This window comes from Thalassophryne amazonica, chromosome 1 (genome assembly GCF_902500255.1).
Source record: "Thalassophryne amazonica chromosome 1, fThaAma1.1, whole genome shotgun sequence".
Lineage (NCBI taxonomy): Eukaryota > Metazoa > Chordata > Actinopteri > Batrachoidiformes > Batrachoididae > Thalassophryne > Thalassophryne amazonica.
In genome coordinates, this window is record NC_047103.1 from 154554403 (window position 1) to 154574126 (window position 19724).

Sequence of the window (19724 nt, forward strand, 5' to 3'; positions counted from 1 at the left end):
TTGGATTGATAAATTCCATTAAAAAACATTAGTTTATCATCCCTGCCGCGTGCCGAAATTTAGCCTGCATCAATTTTTTTTTTTTTTCCAATTTCATTGATGGCAGTACAGCTGGTGCAAGAACCAGCACGTCCGCTAGGTGGCGAGAGAAAAGGGAGCTACAAGTCCATCCGGAAGATTATATACTGACCCATGCATGCACACTCGTAAATAATGTCCTGGGGCTTCCTCATGGCCTTCTACCAGTTGGATGTGCCTGAAAGACCTCCCTAATGCTACGATCACTCACGCAGTTGGCTTTGTCGCTTGGTGGGCGTTCCCAGTGCGTGCCCACTGCATCTCTGTAAGATGTCTTGTAAATCACTCAGAGGTGTTCAAAGTTACAAAAACATCTGGTTACAAAAACATCGTATTTAGTGTTATTAGAGGATTATTAATCGACTGTGAGGTCTGTACGGGGAAATATCAGACCGACATGTTGTCAGTACGCACTGAGCGAAGCGAGAAACACGGAGGTGTGATATTCCCGTACAGACCGAGCAACTAAGGTTAATCATTCGTTTATGATATGGGTATTATATATATATAAACACACAAACTTAAAGTATCGCCTGAATATGAAACCTGCTGACGACTCATAGTCTGACTTGTTCTCTTCACCTCCATGAAAACTCGCTAACAGATGTTCTGGTCGTTGGCTGCTTGCTTTCAATCTGTGTGTTTTTTCAGATGCTTTTTATGGAGTACGTTCATGTCCGACTTGCTTTTTCTAATCACGTTTTTAGCTTCTCGTTTGTAAAGAAAATATGCATTTCGGACTGATTGTCATGGAAACCGGTCCGATATGGGAAAATATCCGTAATCAGCCAAATAGAGCGCACGTAGCGTCACAGCCATATAATAAATATGAAAAAATAATATTTGAGAAACAGCTTAGATTTAAATAGAAACAGTTGTTTCAGAGTATTTTCTACAATCTTGGATTATTTTGCTCACGCGAACCACCAGCTGACGTTATGCTGCCTATTCACTCGGACTGACAGTCACCGTGTCGCGTCACTCAGTATTTGCACAAAATAAATTTCAGGTCTATTTTGGTCCCGTTGAGCTGGTGGCAGAGTGACCATTGTCTCTTGCCGCTGCAGAACTCCCACTCTGATTGAAAATGAATGCCAAGTCGTCGCTTGTGTTTGTCGCTCATAGCTAATGTGTCCACAGGTTAAGGAGATGACCAGGGGGCATCTTCATAATATGCTCAAACCAACGCAACCGGCAACGTTCAATGCAAAGAAGCACCGGCTCTACTCTGAGGCCCTCCGGTCGAGCTTCTCACCCTGTCCAGGAGTGAAAACCCAGATACCTGACAGAGGACTCTTATTTCCACCACTTGTATCCAAATTTCTGACGTGATTTTTCGCTGGACCGAGGAAGTACACAAAGCCTTTCTTTTTTGTTTGTGTGAGGAAGTATCTGTTGTGTGGGCCGCTGAAGAGGAGGTACTGCTGGCCCACCACCACCAGAGGGCGCCCTGCCTGGAGTGCGGGCTCCAGGCACCAGAGGGCGCTGCCGCCGACGAAGGCTGTCAGGATGACAGCTGTCACCCATTACTGGACACAGCTGACTGCACTCAGGACGGAGTATATCAGCAGGACAGCGTCTCCACCTCAGTGCCGAGATATCGCCTTGAGCCTAAGGTAATCTTCTCTGCAGCTTATTTAAGTAAAATACTATAATACTTGTTAAACCTTTCAGGACAGCTGACTACCGAAAGCCGAGTGATCGGATAAGTACTCACCTTCCTGCTTATTGTGACAAGAGGTGGAGGCGGCTTGCCCCTCTCATCTACTGGGTGCGGTCGCATCCCAACCTGTGTGTTTGTGTTCTTTCCCGCCAGCAGTACCGGATCCGACGAGCGAAGGCAGTGGCCACCTGGGAATTCGGGACTTGGCGGTTCCAGTACTTCTGGGTTTCGGTGGCAGAGGAAATCTGGGTGGTTCCGGTTCGACTAGGACGGACGTCTCCTACCTTCGGGCCTGCCCACAGGACACCAGCAGATTTCGGCTTACACCTCCAAATTGTGAATTATTGTATCAGTTGTGCTAATTTCACAACAGTAAAAACTTGTTATTCACCTTTCTCCATTGTCCGTCATTGCGCCCCTGTTGTGGGTCCGTGTACCTACACTTTCACAACAGGATATCTCGGCCAGCGTCATGGATCCCGAGGGGCGTCAACCGGCTGTTGAACGGCCAATGGAAGAACAGGGCGCAGCGGCGGCTTCGGGAGGGGTAGTCGGTGAGTTGCAGCGGATCCTCACCGCTTTCACCACTCGGATCGATTTCATGACCGAGCAGCACGTTCTCCTAAACCGCAGGGTGGAGGCTCTCGCCGCACAAGTGGAAGCGCGCCCTCCGGGCGCCGCTGCGGCTCTCCCTCCCGAGGACCCTGCGTGTGAGAATGACGTTCCACTGGTCGTTCAACGGTCCCCTTCCTCCGTCCCCTGAAGCATACATAAGCCCTCCAGAACCGTACGACGGCTGTGTGGAGACGTGCGCGGACTTCCTTATGCAATGTTCGCTCGTCTTCGCTCAGCGTCCCGTGATGTACGCAGCTGATGCTAGCAGGGTAGCTTATGTGATAAATCTGCTTCACGGGAGGCACGCGCTTGGGCTACAGCGCTCTGGGAACAGAGCTCACGGCTCCTTCAGTCATACGACGGGTTTGTACGGGAGCTCAGAACGGTGTTCGATCATCCCAACAGAGGAGAGTCCGCTTCAACCGCATTACTGTCCATACGACAGGGACGTCGGAGCGCAGCTGCCTATGCAGTCGCCTTCCGCATCGCGGCAGCGAGATCCGGCTGGAATAGCACTGCCCTCCGCGCTGCCTTTGTAAATGGATTGTCTCTGGTCCTAAAAGAGCACCTGGTGGCTAAAGACGAACCGCGGGATTTAGATGGGCTCATTGATCTGGTCATACGGCTTGACAACCGGTTAGAAGAACGTCGCCGGAGCGAGGCGAAGGGCGTGGCCAGGCACGGGTCGTCCCTCTCCCTTCCGGGTCCGGTCGAGTTCCGCCGTCCCCACGCTCCTCTGTTCCGGCGCTCCGTGCGCTTACGGCTCCCCCTGCTGACGAAGCTATGGACACGAGCAGGGCAACATTTAGGGCACCTGAAGCACAAAGGAGGCGGGCCCACGGAGCTTGTTATGTTTGTGGCTCGAGTGAGCATATGGCAAACGACTGCCCCGAGCGGTTAAACTCCAACGCCCGCCCCTAGAGACTGGGCCAGGGGTGGGCCAAAACATGCACGTGGGACACACCCACATTGCTACACGACTCCCAGTCACGATCCTGTATGAGGATTCAACCCTGAAGGCCCCAGCACTGGTGGACACGGGCTCTGAGGGGAATCTGCTTGACAGCAGATGGGCCAGGGAGATAGGGCTCCCTCTGGTGGCTCTTACCTCGCCTGTGCAGGTTCGGGCACTAGACGGCTCCCTACTCCCACCAATCACGCACAAGACACCTCCAGTAACTCTGGTGGTTTCAGGTAACCACCGGGAGGTGATCGAGTTCTTCGTGACTCAGGCCACCTCCCGTGTGGTTTTAGGGTTTCCATGGATGCTGAAGCACAATCCCCGGATTGATTGGCCGTCCGGGGTAGTGGTACAGTGGAGCGAAACCTGCCATCGGGAGTGTCTCGGTTCCTCGGTTCCTCCTGGCTCCCAAGCTAAGGAGGAGGTCCGAGTCCCGCCCAATCTGAAGGCGGTGCCAGCGGAGTACCATGACCTCGCTGACGTGTTCAGCAAGGATCTGGCCCTCACGCTACCACCCCACCGCCCGTATGATTGTGCCATTGATTTGGTTCCAGGCAGTGAGTTTCCGTCCAGTAGGCTGTACAACCTCTCACGGCCGGAACGCGAATCCATGGAGACCTACATCCGGGACTCATTAGCTGCCGGGTTGATCCGGAATTCCACCTCACCGATGGGCGCAGGTTTCTTTTTTGTGGGTAAAAAGGATGGCGGGCTTCGTCCATGCATTGATTATAGGGGGTTGAACGAGATCACGGTTCGCAATCGATACCCGTTGCCCTTGTTAGATTCGGTGTTCACCCCCCTGCATGGAGCCAAGATGTTCACCAAGCTGGATCTTAGGAATGCGTATCATTTGGTTCGGATTCGGAAGGGAGACGAATGGAAGACGGCATTCAACACCCCCTTAGGTCATTTTGAGTACCTGGTCATGCCGTTCGGTCTCACTAATGCTCCCGCGACCTTCCAAGCGTTGGTAAACGATGTCTTGCGGGACTTCCTGCACCGGTTTGTCTTCGTATATCTAGACGATATACTCATCTTTTCCCCGGATCCTGAGACTCATGTCCGGCATGTCCGTCAGGTCCTGCAGCGGTTGTTGGAGAACCGTCTGTTTGTGAAGGGCGAGAAGTGTGAGTTCCACCGCACTTCTTTGTCCTTCCTGGGGTTTATCATCTCCTCTAACTCCGTCGCCCCGGATCCGGCCAAGGTTGCGGCGGTGAGAGATTGGCCCCAACCCACTAGCCGTAGGAAGCTGCAACAGTTCCTCGGCTTCGCTAATTTCTACAGGAGGTTCATTAAGGGCTACAGTCAGGTAGTTAGCCCCCTGACAGCCCTGACCTCTCCAAAAGTTCCCTTCACCTGGTCGGACCGGTGCGAGGCCGCGTTCAAGGAGTTGAAACGGCGCTTCTCGTCTGCACCAGTTCTGGTGCAGCCCGATCCTAGCCGCCAGTTAGTGGTTGAAGTGGATGCCTCGGACTCAGGGATAGGAGCGGTGCTCTCCCAGAGCGGGAAGACCGATAAGGTCCTTCACCCGTGTGCCTATTTTTCTCGCAGGTTGACCCCCGCTGAACGGAATTATGACGTCGGCAATCGGGAACTCCTTGCTGTGAAAGAGGCCCTCGAAGAGTGGAGACATCTGTTGGAGGGAACAGCCGTGCCATTCACGGTTTTCACTGACCATCGGAACCTGGAGTACATCAGGACCGCTAAGCGTCTGAACCCCAGGCAAGCCCGCTGGTCATTGTTCTTTGGCCGTTTTGACTTCCGGATTACCTACCGCCCCGGGACCAAGAACCAGCGATCGGATGCATTGTCCCGGGTGCACGAAGAGGAGGTCAGAACGGAACCGTCGGATCCCCCGGATCCCATCATCCCGGAGTCCGCTATCGTGGCCGCCCTCACCTGGGACGTGGAGAAGACCGTCCGGGAGGCCCTGACCCGTGTCCCGGACCCCGGAAACGGACCAAAGAACAAACTATACGTCCCACCAGAGGCCAGGGCCGCAGTCCTAGACTTCTGTCACGGTTCTAAGCTCTCCTGTCACCCAGGGGTGCGAAGGACCGTGGCAGTCGTCCGGCAACGCTTCTGGTGGGCATCCCTGGAGACCGACGTCCGGGACTACGTCCAGGCTTGTACCACCTGCGCCAGGGGCAAGGCCAATCACCAGAAGACCTCAGGGCAGCTACAGCCACTGCCCGTGCCTCATCGCCCCTGGTCCCACATCGGCCTGGACTTCGTCACGGGTCTCCCGCCGTCCCAGGGAAACACCGTCGTCTTCACGATAGTGGACCGTTTCTCCAAGGCGGCCCACTTCGTGGCCCTCCCGAAGCTCCCTACGGCCCAGGAGACAGCGGACCTCCTGGTCCACCACGTCGTCCGTCTGCATGGCATACCATCAGACATCGTCTCCGATCGCGGTCCCCAGTTCACCTCACATGTCTGGAGGAGCTTCTGCCGGGAACTGGGGGCCTCGGTCAGCCTTTCGTCCGGGTACCACCCCCAGACCAACGGGCAAGCAGAGCGGGCCAACCAAGAATTGGAGCAGACACTACGCTGTGTGACAGCCGCGCACCCGACGGCCTGGAGTACCCACCTGGCCTGGATCGAGTACGCCCACAACAGCCAAGTGTCGTCAGCCACCGGCCTCTCCCCGTTTGAGGTGTGCTTGGGGTATCAGCCCCCCTTGTTTCCGGTGGTCGAGGGAGAGGTCGGTGTGCCCTCGGTCCAGGCCCACCTACGGAAGTGCCGTCGGGTGTGGCGTGCTGCCCGCTCTGCTTTGTTGAAGGCCCGGACGAGGGCGAAGACACATGCAGACCGGCGGCGGGCCCCGGCCCCCACGTACCGTCCTGGGCAGGAAGTGTGGTTGTCCACCAAGGACATTCCCCTTCAAGTGGACTCCCCCAAGCTCCAAGAACGATACATCGGTCCCTTCAAGGTCGTCAAAGTCATCAATCCCGCCGCAGTGAGGCTTCAGCTTCCGGCCTCACTGCGGATTCACCCAGTGTTTCACGTCTCCCGGATAAAACCCCATCACACCTCACCCCTCTGCACCCCGGGTCCGGCACCACCTCCTGCCCGGATCATCGACGGGGAACCGGCTTGGACCGTGCGCCGACTCCTCGATGTCCGTCGAATGGGCCGGGGTTTTCAGTACCTGGTGGACTGGGAGGGGTACGGCCCCGAGGAGCGCTCCTGGGTGAAGAAGGGCTTCATCCTGGACCCGGCCCTCCTGGCCGACTTCTACCGACGCCATCCGGACAAGCCCGGTCGTGCGCCAGGAGGCGCCCGTTGAGGGGGGGGTCCTGTTGTGTGGGCCGCTGAAGAGGAGGTACTGCTGGCCCACCACCACCAGAGGGCGCCCTGCCTGGAGTGCGGGCTCCAGGCACCAGAGGGCGCTGCCGCCGACGAAGGCTGTCAGGATGACAGCTGTCACCCATTACTGGACACAGCTGACTGCACTCAGGACGGAGTATATCAGCAGGACAGCGTCTCCACCTCAGTGCCGAGATATCGCCTTGAGCCTAAGGTAATCTTCTCTGCAGCTTATTTAAGTAAAATACTATAATACTTGTTAAACCTTTCAGGACAGCTGACTACCGAAAGCCGAGTGATCGGATAAGTACTCACCTTCCTGCTTATTGTGACAAGAGGTGGAGGCGGCTTGCCCCTCTCATCTACTGGGTGCGGTCGCATCCCAACCTGTGTGTTTGTGTTCTTTCCCGCCAGCAGTACCGGATCCGACGAGCGAAGGCAGTGGCCACCTGGGAATTCGGGACTTGGCGGTTCCAGTACTTCTGGGTTTCGGTGGCAGAGGAAATCTGGGTGGTTCCGGTTCGACTAGGACGGACGTCTCCTACCTTCGGGCCTGCCCACAGGACACCAGCAGATTTCGGCTTACACCTCCAAATTGTGAATTATTGTATCAGTTGTGCTAATTTCACAACAGTAAAACTTGTTATTCACCTTTCTCCATTGTCCGTTCATTGCGCCCCCTGTTGTGGGTCCGTGTACCTACACTTTCACAACAGTATCCCAGACTACATCATCAGAATTATTTTTGAACTATTTAACTGTTTTTCCAAGTTGACTAAGAACAATTTTGGACTCCTATTAAAAGTTTGTGTTGGACTGCTGACGTGAAAGCACCAGTGACGAACACCAAAATATAAGTCCCTTTTCTGTTGTTTATAAATTAATATAATATGAAATGACAAGGATCTATTTTAGCCGCAATATAAAACAAATAATGAATGTTTTTACATTCTTTCAATGGAACAAATATTTAATTCTGTGAAAGATGGAATGTTCATATTAAATATTCATACCATTGAACTCATAAACATTAATTATTTGTATAATAATCAGTACTGAAAACTGTGACTTCATCGATTTGCTTTGGCGCTCACACACGTCCAATCATATTAAATGTTAAAGTGACACCTATAAATGATTTCAGCCACATTTGGTGTGAGCTAAATGGATGTTTGTATGAAGCAATAATCTTCAAACAAGGCACTGCACATTAGAGAAAACTCTCTGTCTGTTTGTTCAGGATGTCCGGTCTGAGGTGAGCAAATGCATAAAATGATGTTGATTCCTTGATAAAGGAAGACGATTGTATTTGTTAAGCTTTTAGCAGGCTTTTAGTGTGAACCGAATGCTCTGCACTTACAGTATGCACTCAGATGGAAAGGGCCACAGTCTGTGGATGAAAATAAACCTTTCTATTTCAAGGCAAGTTATAAAAAGTCTGCCAGAATGAAACAGCCATAGAGGCAAAACCTGTGAGACCTCATCAGGGGCCAACATGGTTATTAATGATTATGTAAATAGCAGAGTGTGATGTTTATGACTTAGCCGTTGTTCTGGAATTGGTTGCCCTGCATTTATAGTCAGAGTTCAAAAGATAGCATCTGTGATGGTACACAGATGCTGGCTTTTGAACTTTGCACTGGTAACAATCTGGATGGTCTTTTTCCTCTTTTGTCCAGAGGACACAATGTCCATGATTTCCAAAAATAATTTGAAATGTGGACTCATCAGACCACAGCACACTTTTCTACTTTGCGTCTGTCCATTTCAAATGAGCTTGGGTCCAGAGAAGGCAGCGGCATTTCTGGATGTTGTTGATGTATGGCTTTCACTTTCCATGGTAACGTTTTAACTTGCACTTGTAGATGTATCAATGAACTGTGTTAACTGACAATGGTTTTCTGAAGTGTGCCTGAGCCCACACAGATCCTTTACACAATGATGTCGTTTTTTAATGCAGTGCCACCTGAGGAATCAAAGGTGACAGGCATTCAGTGTTGGTTTTCGGCCTTGCCGCTTACGTGTAGAAAGTTCTCCAGATTCTCTGAATCTTCTGATTATATTATGGACTGTAGATGATGGAATCCCTAAATTCTTTGCAATTGAACATTGAGAAACATTGTTCTTAAACTGTTGGACTATTTTTTCATGCAGTTGTTCACAAAGTGGTGATCCTCGCCCCATCTTTGCTTGTGAATGGCTGAGACTTTTGGGGATGCCCCTTTTATACCCAATCATGACACTCACAATTAGTGTCCTCAGTTCCCAAATGCTTATTGAGTGCTGTTAGAAGGAAAGATGATTTAACACAGTGGTAAACATACCACTGTCCCAGCTTTTTTGAAATGTGTTGCAGGCATCCATTTCCAAAGGAGCAAATATTTGCACAAAAACAATAAAGTCTTGTCTTTGTGGTGTATTCAATTGAATATAGGTTGAAGGGGATTTGAAAATAATTGTATTCTGTTTTTATTTACATTTTTATTTACATTTCACACAACGTCCCAACTTCATTGGAATTGGGATTGTATACAAAAAAGGATAAAATGGCATCGCATTTGCCAGTAATGAACTGGTCTGATCCAGACCTAAGTGAGGGTATTTCGCTGTTCAGACAGAAAATGTGTCTAATGCAGAGTTTCATAATGCAGTGTACCGCTGACGCCGAGCTTATGCAGCCCTACGCCACACTCACGCAGCCCTATGTGGCAATACGCTGAGGAACACAAAGGGGTGTGCGAATTAGATGCAAAAAATTTAACTTTTTTTTTTTTGCGGACCTTCGGCATATTCTTGCATATTTGCTACGCAGCACAATGCAACTCTACACAGGCTTGGTGTGAAAGGGGTGTTAAACAATGAGGAAATAGAGGATGAAGCTAAACAAGCTAGGAAATCTGCTGTGCTAAGACTAAATGCTCGTGGATTCAGCAGGGAAGACAAGAAAAAGTAGTCTGGAAATTTTGATGGACAGTTAAAGCTTAACATGAACTTTCGGATACACAGACTTCACCTAATACAATACAGACAAAAACCAGATGAAAGCATTCGGGGTTCTCACGTATCCCATAATCCCTTGCGCGCCAGAGAGTCGCTGCAGTCAAAACAACATAGAGAATCCACACGATGACAATTGTAAATGAATATTATATTACAAAAATGTCATTTTTTTATGCTTTTCATCACGTTAATAAGAGACTGCTGCATGATACCCTGAAAACTTGCTAAAACAATTATAACAAAAAATCCGTGTCTGCTACGTTTAAACTGCGTGGAATTTAATAAGCGCAAACCGAATTTCAGACATATTATATATATATTAGTCTGGAACAAAGAGGACAAACAGTGTTTTAAAGAACAATAATCAAGATGTTAAAGAGCAAACTTCACTTTACTCCAGAACAACATGATCAGGAAGCTAGCAACATCTAAAAACCCAGAGAATATATTCACGGGAGTTTTAGGCACAATATAAAAATAGTTTTATGTTGCAATGTTAGTTGTGTTGTCCGTGTGCAGTGGTTAAAGTGAAGCGTGATCAGAGCGTATCAATGCAGTTCTCAATGTTACTGAGATCTCGCAGCGCGGTGACCTCTCCGAGGTTTTGCGAGATTTGAAACCTGAAAAGCCTCAATAGGTGATTTTGTGATGAGAACCAGAACTTTAGCACTGAAATGCCAATTCACCAATGAAGAGCTAAACAGGCATCTGATTGAGCTGACTGAGCATTAGACTGAGCTCTAATGAGTGACTTGTATGGTAAACCTCTAGACTGCTCCTTGGCTGAGGGGCTAAAAGAAGGACAGAAATATGAAGCTTTAGTAGCAGGCAATTAACAGCTAAACCAAATTGGCCTGTCCAGCTCTCAAAACATGCAAGCAATACACAGACGGCGAACATGCCAGAACTGTGGCACAAGCCACAAACCACTCCAATACCCTGCATGCAATGACAAATGCTCTGTGTGTGGCCCTAAAGGATGCTGGGCAAGACTCTGGAGAAAGAACAGATGGCAACAAAAGCAAGGGTCCATTACAAGAAGAAATATGCAAACAAACATGAACACCAGACATCTGAAAAAGGACACAAGCAACAGCCCGAATCCAAAAGTGATGCTGTCCACAGTTTAGGGCCAGATGCAGAACAAATGTACCAACAACAATTCCACTCAATCACAATCAGTGAAAGGTGCTTGTACAACATCGACAGGAAACCACCCAGAGAGGAGGCGTACAGAACACTGAATGTGAGACCACCTGATGTACCTGGTTATGACATTATGCCTGAAAATTGACACAGGAGCTTCTGGGAACACACTCCCACCACGTACCTTCAGACAAATGTATGGAAGCGACACTCGTGCATACTAAAGGCTAAGAAAAACAACCAAAAACTGACTGCTTACAGCAGTCGTGAGACCCCTGACCTTGGAATCATCAACATTCCATGCCAGTACAAGTCCAGATGGATCGATGCCAAGTTCTATGTTGTAGATGTACCAGGGCCAGCTGTAGCTGACTCTTGTGTCTGTGCACATGGACAGTCATGCTCGTGTCTTTTTACCACTCTACCATGCAGAGCATCCTCACATACTGTCTTTGTACGTGGTTTGCCAGCTGCACGATGGCAAACAGGAAAGAGCTCCAGAAGGTCACCAAAATGGCAGAGAAGATCACTGGGGGCCCTCTACCCACACTGGAGGACCTTCATGACTCTTACTGTCTCGGGAGAGCCAACACCATCCTAAAGGACTCATCCCACTCTCTGTTTGAGCTGCTGCCATCAGGTAGATGGTACAGGACCATTAAGTACAAATAGATTGAAAAACAGTTTCTACCCAACTGCTGTTAGAGCTTTGAATGCCACTGGAACCAAAAAGCCATATCACATGTCACACATGAAATGAGTGCAATATTAGTTTATGTGCAATATCCACTGCCACTGAAATATCCACAGTTTTGTACATACTTTTCTCCTTTTTTATATGTAATCTCTTTTTTGCTATTACACTCTTATATTTTCTTTGTCTTTTTTTAATTTGTGCTCTGGACATAACTTTTTCATTAAATTTTATGTTTATTTCCTTTTCTTCCACAGATTTTTCAAGTCTGAGCGTGCTTTACTCACAGCAGTGTATGGAAAAGATGAGGAAGCTCAGGACAGAAACCTGACCAACCTGATGGTACAGGCAGCTGAAACAGGTATGTGTTCAATAGTGACAAACGCACAATAAAGCAGAACAGCATCTCATTCTTCAGAAACCTGTAAATAGCGAGTGGCATAAAACCAGACCCTGCTAAAATAAGAGACTTACAGAAAATGCCAACCCCCAAAACAAGGAGGAACTTCACAAATTCATGGAAATGTTGACATTCTTTTCACCGTACCTAAGTTTGCAGAAAAACCACACAACTTGAGAGGACTGTTGAAAAATGACTGTTCAAAAATATATGGATATGGGACGTAGATCACCAGAAATGCTTTGAGGAATTGGAATCAACTATCACAGAGGATACATGCTTGAAATATTATTATAATGCAAGTACACCCTTGATGGTCAAAGTGGACACATCACAAAAAGCCTAGGCATAGCACTTGTGCAGAATAATAGACCCAACGCATTTGGATCAAAGACTGTGACAGACTGCCAATCAAGATACAGTAACATAGAATGTGAAATGCTTGCAATAGTTTATGGAATGCAGCGATATCACACTTACCTGTACGGAAAGTCATTCGCTGTGATAACAGATCACAAACCACTGGTCACCATCTGTGCAAAACCTTTGCATGCAGCACCACCACAACGCCAGCGTATGCTGATCAAGACCCAGTGGTACAACTGGGTCACAGTCAGATACCAACCTGGAACATATATGAGCCTGGCAGACACGCTGTCCCGGTTACCAAACCTGGAAAACAATGGTGACATTGAACTAGACGAGTGCAGAGATTGAGGATCCAAAAAGGCACACAGTCGCCATGACAGTGAAACTGCTGGAGATCCAAAGCTAAACACACTGAAAGAACTACAGTTGTGCTCATACGTTTACATACCCTGGCAGAATTTTTGATTTTTTTTTTTTTTTTTTTTTTTTTGGTCATTTTTCAGAGAATATGAATAACACAAAAACTTTTTTCTCTCTAGCATGGTTAGTGGTTGTGTGAAGAATTCATTGTCAAACAACTGTGTTTACTCTTTTAATTCATAATGACAACAGAAACTACCCAAATTACCCTGTTCAAAAGTTTACATATCCCAGTTCTTAATAGTGTGTATTGCCCCCTTTAACATCAATGACAGCTTGGAGTCTTTTGTGGTAGTTGTGGATGAGGTGCTTTATTTCCTCTGATGGTAAAGCTGCCCATTCTTCTTGGCAAATTGTAAATTGTAAATTCCTGGGCTGTCTTGCATGAACTGCACGTTTGAGATCTCCCCAGAGTGGCTCAATGATACTGAGGTCAGGAGACTGAGATGGCCACTTTATTCTGCTGTAGCCAATGACATGTCAACTTGGCCTTGAGTTTTGGATCATTGTCATGTTGGAACATCCAAGAATATCCCATGCGCAGCTTCTGGGCTGATGAGTGCAAATTTTCCTCCAATATTTTCTGATAACATGCTGCATCCATCCTGCCATCAATTATGACCAAATATCCTGTGCCTTTGTAGCCCACGCATTCCCAAAAACACCAGTGACCCAGTCACCTCTGTGTTTCACAGTAGGAATGGTGCACCTTTCATCATAGGTCTTGTTGACTCCTCTCCAAAAGTAACATTTATGTTCAGCCCAGTCTCACATTTTTTTCGTCCTCCCGTCATGAAATGATTAAAATTTTCGTGACAGGGTTTTTCAAATTCACGATTACTAACCCTACTCCTACCCCCAACACTAACCATAATCACCGACCCCCCCACCCCGCTGCACTTTTAATTACGTGCAGCCATCACAAAATGTATTAGAATGAATTCATGCTGCCATGACAAAAATTTGGCACTTTTCATGACAATATGATGAACCAATAGATTAATGTATATTTTGTGATGCTGAATCACGATAATCCGTGAGACTGGGTTGTTATGTTTGTGGCCAAAAAGTTCAATTTTGGTCTCATAACTACAAATGACGTTGTTCTCTGTGCTGTTTGGCGTATTGTAAGTGGGATATTCTGTGGTATTTGCGTAGTAATGGCTTTCTTCTGGCAATTTAAGCATGCAGCCCATTTTTCTTCAAGTTCCTCCTTATTGTGCGCATCATAAACAGTCACACCATTTTTTTTTTTGCATCCCAAACAATTTTCCTGGCAGATTTTGCTGAAATTTTTGTTTGTCTACCTGACTGTGGTCTGGTTCCAACAGAATCCCTGGTTTTCCACTTCTTAATTAGAGTTTAAACACTGCTGATTGGCATTCTCAGTCTCTTGGGTATCTTTTTATATCCCTTTCCTGTTTTATACAGTTTAATTACCTGTTCTTTGACAATACTTTTGCTTTCCCTATGACTCAGAAACAAGAAACATCAGTGCAGCACTGGATGAAAGATGCAAGAGTCTGTCAGGAGCCCAGAAACTCAATGATCTTTTGTATACACACTGATTACAAGCAGACAGATCACAGGAGAGGATGGTTACCTTTAGTGGCCATTCAAACCTGTTTGTGTCAACTTGTGTGCATGTTACCAGGCCAAAATCACCAGTGTATGTAAACTTTTGATCTGGCACATTTCAGGTAGTTTCTGTTGTCATTATTAATTAAACAGAGTAAACACAGTTGTGTGACAATATATGGCTTCACACAACTACTAACCATGAGAGAAAAAATAAGTTTTTGTGTTATAATTCATATTACATCTCTCAGCTGGCTTGGGAACGCCTTGGGGTTCCCCCGGAGGAGCTGGGGGAGGTGTGTGTGGATCGGGAGGTCTGGGCGGCTTTGCTTGAGCTGCTGCCCCCGCAACCCGACTCCGGATAAAGCGGAAGAAAATGGATGGATGGATGGATGGATGAAAAAAGGCCAAAAAAGTCAAAACTTCTGCCAGGGTATGTAAACTTATGAGCACAACTGTAATAGAACAGGGGTGGCCTAAATGGATGCAGGACCTGCCTCTAGACGTGAGTGCAAATTAGTCCTTCAGAGAACAACTGTGGATCAAGAGTTATCTTGAAGGGCAGACAGGTAATCATCCTGGACTCTATGATTGAGGATATCCTGACACAGCTACACGTGGACCATCAGGGCATAGAAAAAAACATGCCAGCTTGCAAGATACGAGGTCTGTCCGTAAAGTATAGGTCCTTTTTATTTTTTTCAAAAACTATATGGATTTCATTCATATGTTTTTACGTCAGACATGCTTGAACCCTCGTGCGCATGCGTGAGTTTTTCCATGCCTGTCGGTGACGTCATTCGCCTGTGAGCACTCCTTGTGGGAGGAGTCGTCCAGCCCCTCGTCGGAATTCCTTTGTCTGAGAAGTTGCTGAGAGACTGGCGCTTTGTTTGATCAAAATTTTTTCTAAACCTGTGAGACACATCGAAGTGGACATGGTTCGAAAAATTAAGCTGGTTTTCAGTGAAAATTTTAACAGCTGATGAGAGATTTTGAGGTGATTCTGTCGCTTTAAGGACTTTTCACGGTGCGAGACGTCGCTCAGCGCTCTCAGGCAGCGTCATCAGCCTGTTTCAAGCTTAAAACCTCCACATTTCAGGCTCTGTTGATCCAGGACGTCGTGAGAGAACAGAGACGTTTCAGAAGAAGTCGGTTTCAGGATTTTATCCGGATATTCCACTGTTAAAGGAGATTTTTTTAATGAAAGACGTGCGGGCGGATTGCAGCGTCGGCTCGCAGCTGCCGCGATGCTCCACCACAGGAAAAACACCTCTGTTGGAAGCCTTAAGGACAAGTTGGAACATCTCCAGCTGATAAACAATTTCTCATATACTCACTCCACTGAAAGCCATCAAAAGCCAACTGGATTTTAACAAATGGTTATCAACACGGAGGTGTTTTTCCTGTGCCGCCGCACCGCGCCGGCTGCGTCCCGACGCGCGGACCCGTCCGCACGTCTTTCATTAAAAAAAATCTCCTTTAACAGTGGAATATCCGGATAAAATGCTGAAACCGACTTCTTCTGAAACTTCTCTGTTCTCTCACGACGTCCTGGATCAATAGAGCCTGAAATGTGGAGGTTTTAAGCTTGAAACAGGCTGATGACGCTGCCTGAGAGCGCTGAGCGATGTCTCGCACCGTGAAAAGTCCTTAAAGCGACAGAATCACCTCAAAATCTCTCATCAGCTGTTAAAATTTTCACTGAAAACCAGCTTAATTTTTCGAACCATGTCCACTTCGATGTGTCTCACAGGTTTAGAAAAAATTTTGATCAAACAAAGCGCCAGTCTCTCAGCAACGTCTCAGACAAAGGAATTCCGACGAGGGGCTGGACGACTCCTCCCACAAGGAGTGCTCACAGGCGAATGACGTCACCGACAGGCATGGAAAAACTCACGCATGCGCACGAGGGTTCAAGCATGTCTGACGTAAAAACATATGAATGAAATCCATATAGTTTTTGAAAAAAATAAAAAGGACCTATACTTTACGGACAGCCCTCGTAAAGTGTGTACTGGACAAAGATGAATGACAACACTGAAAGAATTTGCACATCATGCAGCATGTGTACAAAACATCAAGATGAACATCCAAAAGAACCTCTCAAACCACATGAAATTCCATCAAAACCATGGCAGTCAAAACCTTCTGCTCTGTTGGAAATTAATAGCAGTCATGACGTGTTTACTAAGGACAGATACTCAAAATATCCACTTGTGGATGAAATGCCTACTACAGTATCCAGCCATGGAGTGACACAACAAATGAAGATACACATGTCCCGATTCGGAGGTCTGGATGAAATCTTGACAGACAACAGACCACAACACATGGGACAAGCTTTCAAAGGATTTGTGGCAGTTTGGGGAATACGACACATAACTGATTCACCACACCATCCCAAACGCAATAGATTTATTGAAAGACGGGCAAAACATCAAAACCATGATGAAGACAACACAGCAGAGCAAAGGTGACCTCCACACACTTTACTGCAGCACATATCGACTGCAAACTGCCTTCACCTGCAGAACTGATCTTTGGTTGGCCTGTCACCACCCCACTGCCAAGCCGAGCGGGCCCATGTAAAGAGGAACACCGACAGCACCTGGCTGACAGAGCAGCTATGAAGGAACACCACAACCACAACTGCCACAGAGAACTTCTTCCACTCCATCCTGGACAGCATGTGACTATGTGGGACAAAGAAAGAGGGACAGCGCACGCAACAGTTTTCTAGCAAAAGTGCAATGAGTAACGGAGCTACATGGTTCAAACACCAAACCGAAACAAGATCAGGCATTGCAGGAGTCACCTGCATGTTCCGTACAACCCTGAAATGCAACAGACTGTGAAAAGAGTCCACTTTTCTGAGCCACAACCGCTGGATGAAGTCTGGAGGGGGTGCTCACAGTCATGAAACACAGACTGCACCATCCTGTGGAACTGACACTAACATAGCACACCCCAAAAGCCCTCAAGATGTGGAAGGGCTGTAGCCAAACATTCTCTCTACAACAGTGAGAATGTTCTCTTTTTATTTTCATATCTTGCATTAAACACTAAAGGGGGGGGGGAGACCGACGTTAAATGTGTGTGGTTGATAGAGAGCGAGAAAGGAAAAAAAAACAAAAAGAAGCATTGCTGCCAATACACAATATGTACATATGTTGTCTCTGATTACCAAAGTGTGTTTAAGATAAACGGGGGGTGATGTTATGATATGTTTAATGGAACTTGATTACTGCAATTGACGTAGTGATATGTTATGCCATGGGCATCATAAAGATCAGGGTGTGTGTGCAGCCCTGTCTCACGTGTTTGTTTGTTTTTTCCGTCCTCCCGTCACGAAATGATTAAAATTTTCATGACGGGGGTTTTGTAACTCAATATTACTAACCTTACTCCTACCCCCAACCCCAACATTAACCCTAACCTAACCTTACTCCTTCCCCTAACACTAACCAGCATGGGAGTTAGGCAGAATCAGGCACTGCCACTATGGCGACTGTCCAACCCATTTGACTGTCAAACCCGCTGTTTAGAAAACTTATATGTGACGTCAGGAATGTGAACTGTGAATCTACTTTATTTTATGGCCTTTGCCCCAGTACATACTGAACAGTACAGTCCAAACACATTTCCGACACTCTCAACAATGTTTATAGGGTTAGTGTGTATAGATTAAATTGAAGATCCTTTTCAGCACAAAAAAAATAGGTTTTTACATTGCACAGTTTTGTAAGCCAACTTGGGCAGCACTGTGGCTTAGTGGTTAGCACGGTTGCCTCACAGCAAGAAGGACATGGGATTGATTCCCACCTATGGCCTTTCTGTGTGGAGTTTGCATGTTCTCTCTGTGTTTGCATGCGTTCCCTCCGGGTGCTACAGCTTCCTCCCAAAGACATGCAGGTTAGGTGAACTGAAGAACTGGTTGAGAAAATAGGATCAATAAATGGAATAGTTTTGACTGTGTTGAATGCTTGGTCTGCAGTAAAGGTCAAACAATGTCGATGTCCATTGGATTCTATGACATGTGTCATATTATAACTAAGCATGACACATTGTGTAAACCGTTCCTTTAAAAAACCCTAATAACTCAACCAATCACTTTTTACCAAAATTATAGCAACTTTAACTTTTGACCCCTGTGCAAACTGAAATTGACCTTTGTCACCATTCTTGTTGTTTTTAACCCCATAACTCTACAACATTCAGTCACACATTGTCCAAACTACACCTTTTTGGAATGTTTGTGATCAGACAAATAATTTGGTCTAGTTTTCAATATGATTGGAGCATCTTTTAATTTTGACCCCTGTGTAATTCCTCAATTGACCCAAACCTGGCTGCCTACTGAAAATTCAAGTGGCCAATCTGTTTTTCAAGAGTTAATGTCTAAGGAGTATGTGTGCCAATTTTGGTCCTTGTTTCCATAAATGAATGATCTGCTCCACTATAACTTAAAAGATTTGGTTACTTAATGACACCAAGACCTTTTAATTTAACTGGTTCAAATTCATTAACTCTGTACAATACTAGGCAAATCAAGTATAATAAGCATAACTAAATGCTTTACTAAACCTGATCTATTCTTACTATAAAGGTTTTATGGCATTTACAGTAGTGAATGAGTTTGAAAAACTAAAAAATTATCCATGTAAACTGTTACTTTATATTTTTTAAGTTGAGCCTGTGTATTCTTTCTTTATTTTTTCTTTTTTTTTTAATGTATCAAATTGGTTTAATTTCACATCAGTCATGCCACCTAACATGTAAGGCCTGCTTGGGCCCTGACCTCCTCAGTCCATATCTAGCCCACGGGCCTAGATCACTGACACAGATCACCAACACAAATGTTATTTCTGTAAAAGTCTGCAGGAGTTTAGATGAAGATCTGGTGTTATGGGAAGACTTTACTCAGTCCCGACTGACAAGATAAGAGCCTCAAGAAACTGTTCCGCACAAGATAAGCCTGAGGACAGACAGCTTGTAATGAAGGAACTCAGGAATGTTCTGATCCACTTCTTCCAACTCCTGGAGGAAGAACTGGAATGTGTGAAGCCATTAAATAGTTTGGATTTACTTTTGCCTGGTTGTATTTCTGTACTTACTGCAAATATCTTTCATGTTCCAGTGCTGTTGATGTGGTTTTTGTTATTTGAAGCACACGCCCTCTTGGCCTGTATACAACCGGACACATGTTACAGATGATTCACTGTCTTTCTTTTTTTATTTTTATTTTTGTCCTTCTTTGTTCGATGTGTGGCGCACACCCAGAAAGTAATAGCTTTACTTCTGGTGGTACACTTTGGTGCACTTTATTAAAAGCTGCTTCGTGTGTCAGCTGTCCTGTTTTTAAAGCGACACCCTGCAGGTCACATTCTCATGATTAGAGGATGTTTTGAAAAAGTCACATAACGGAACAACCGGATAATCAAGCGCGCAGACTCCCAAAAGAGTTCCATCAAACCTGACCGAACTTTAC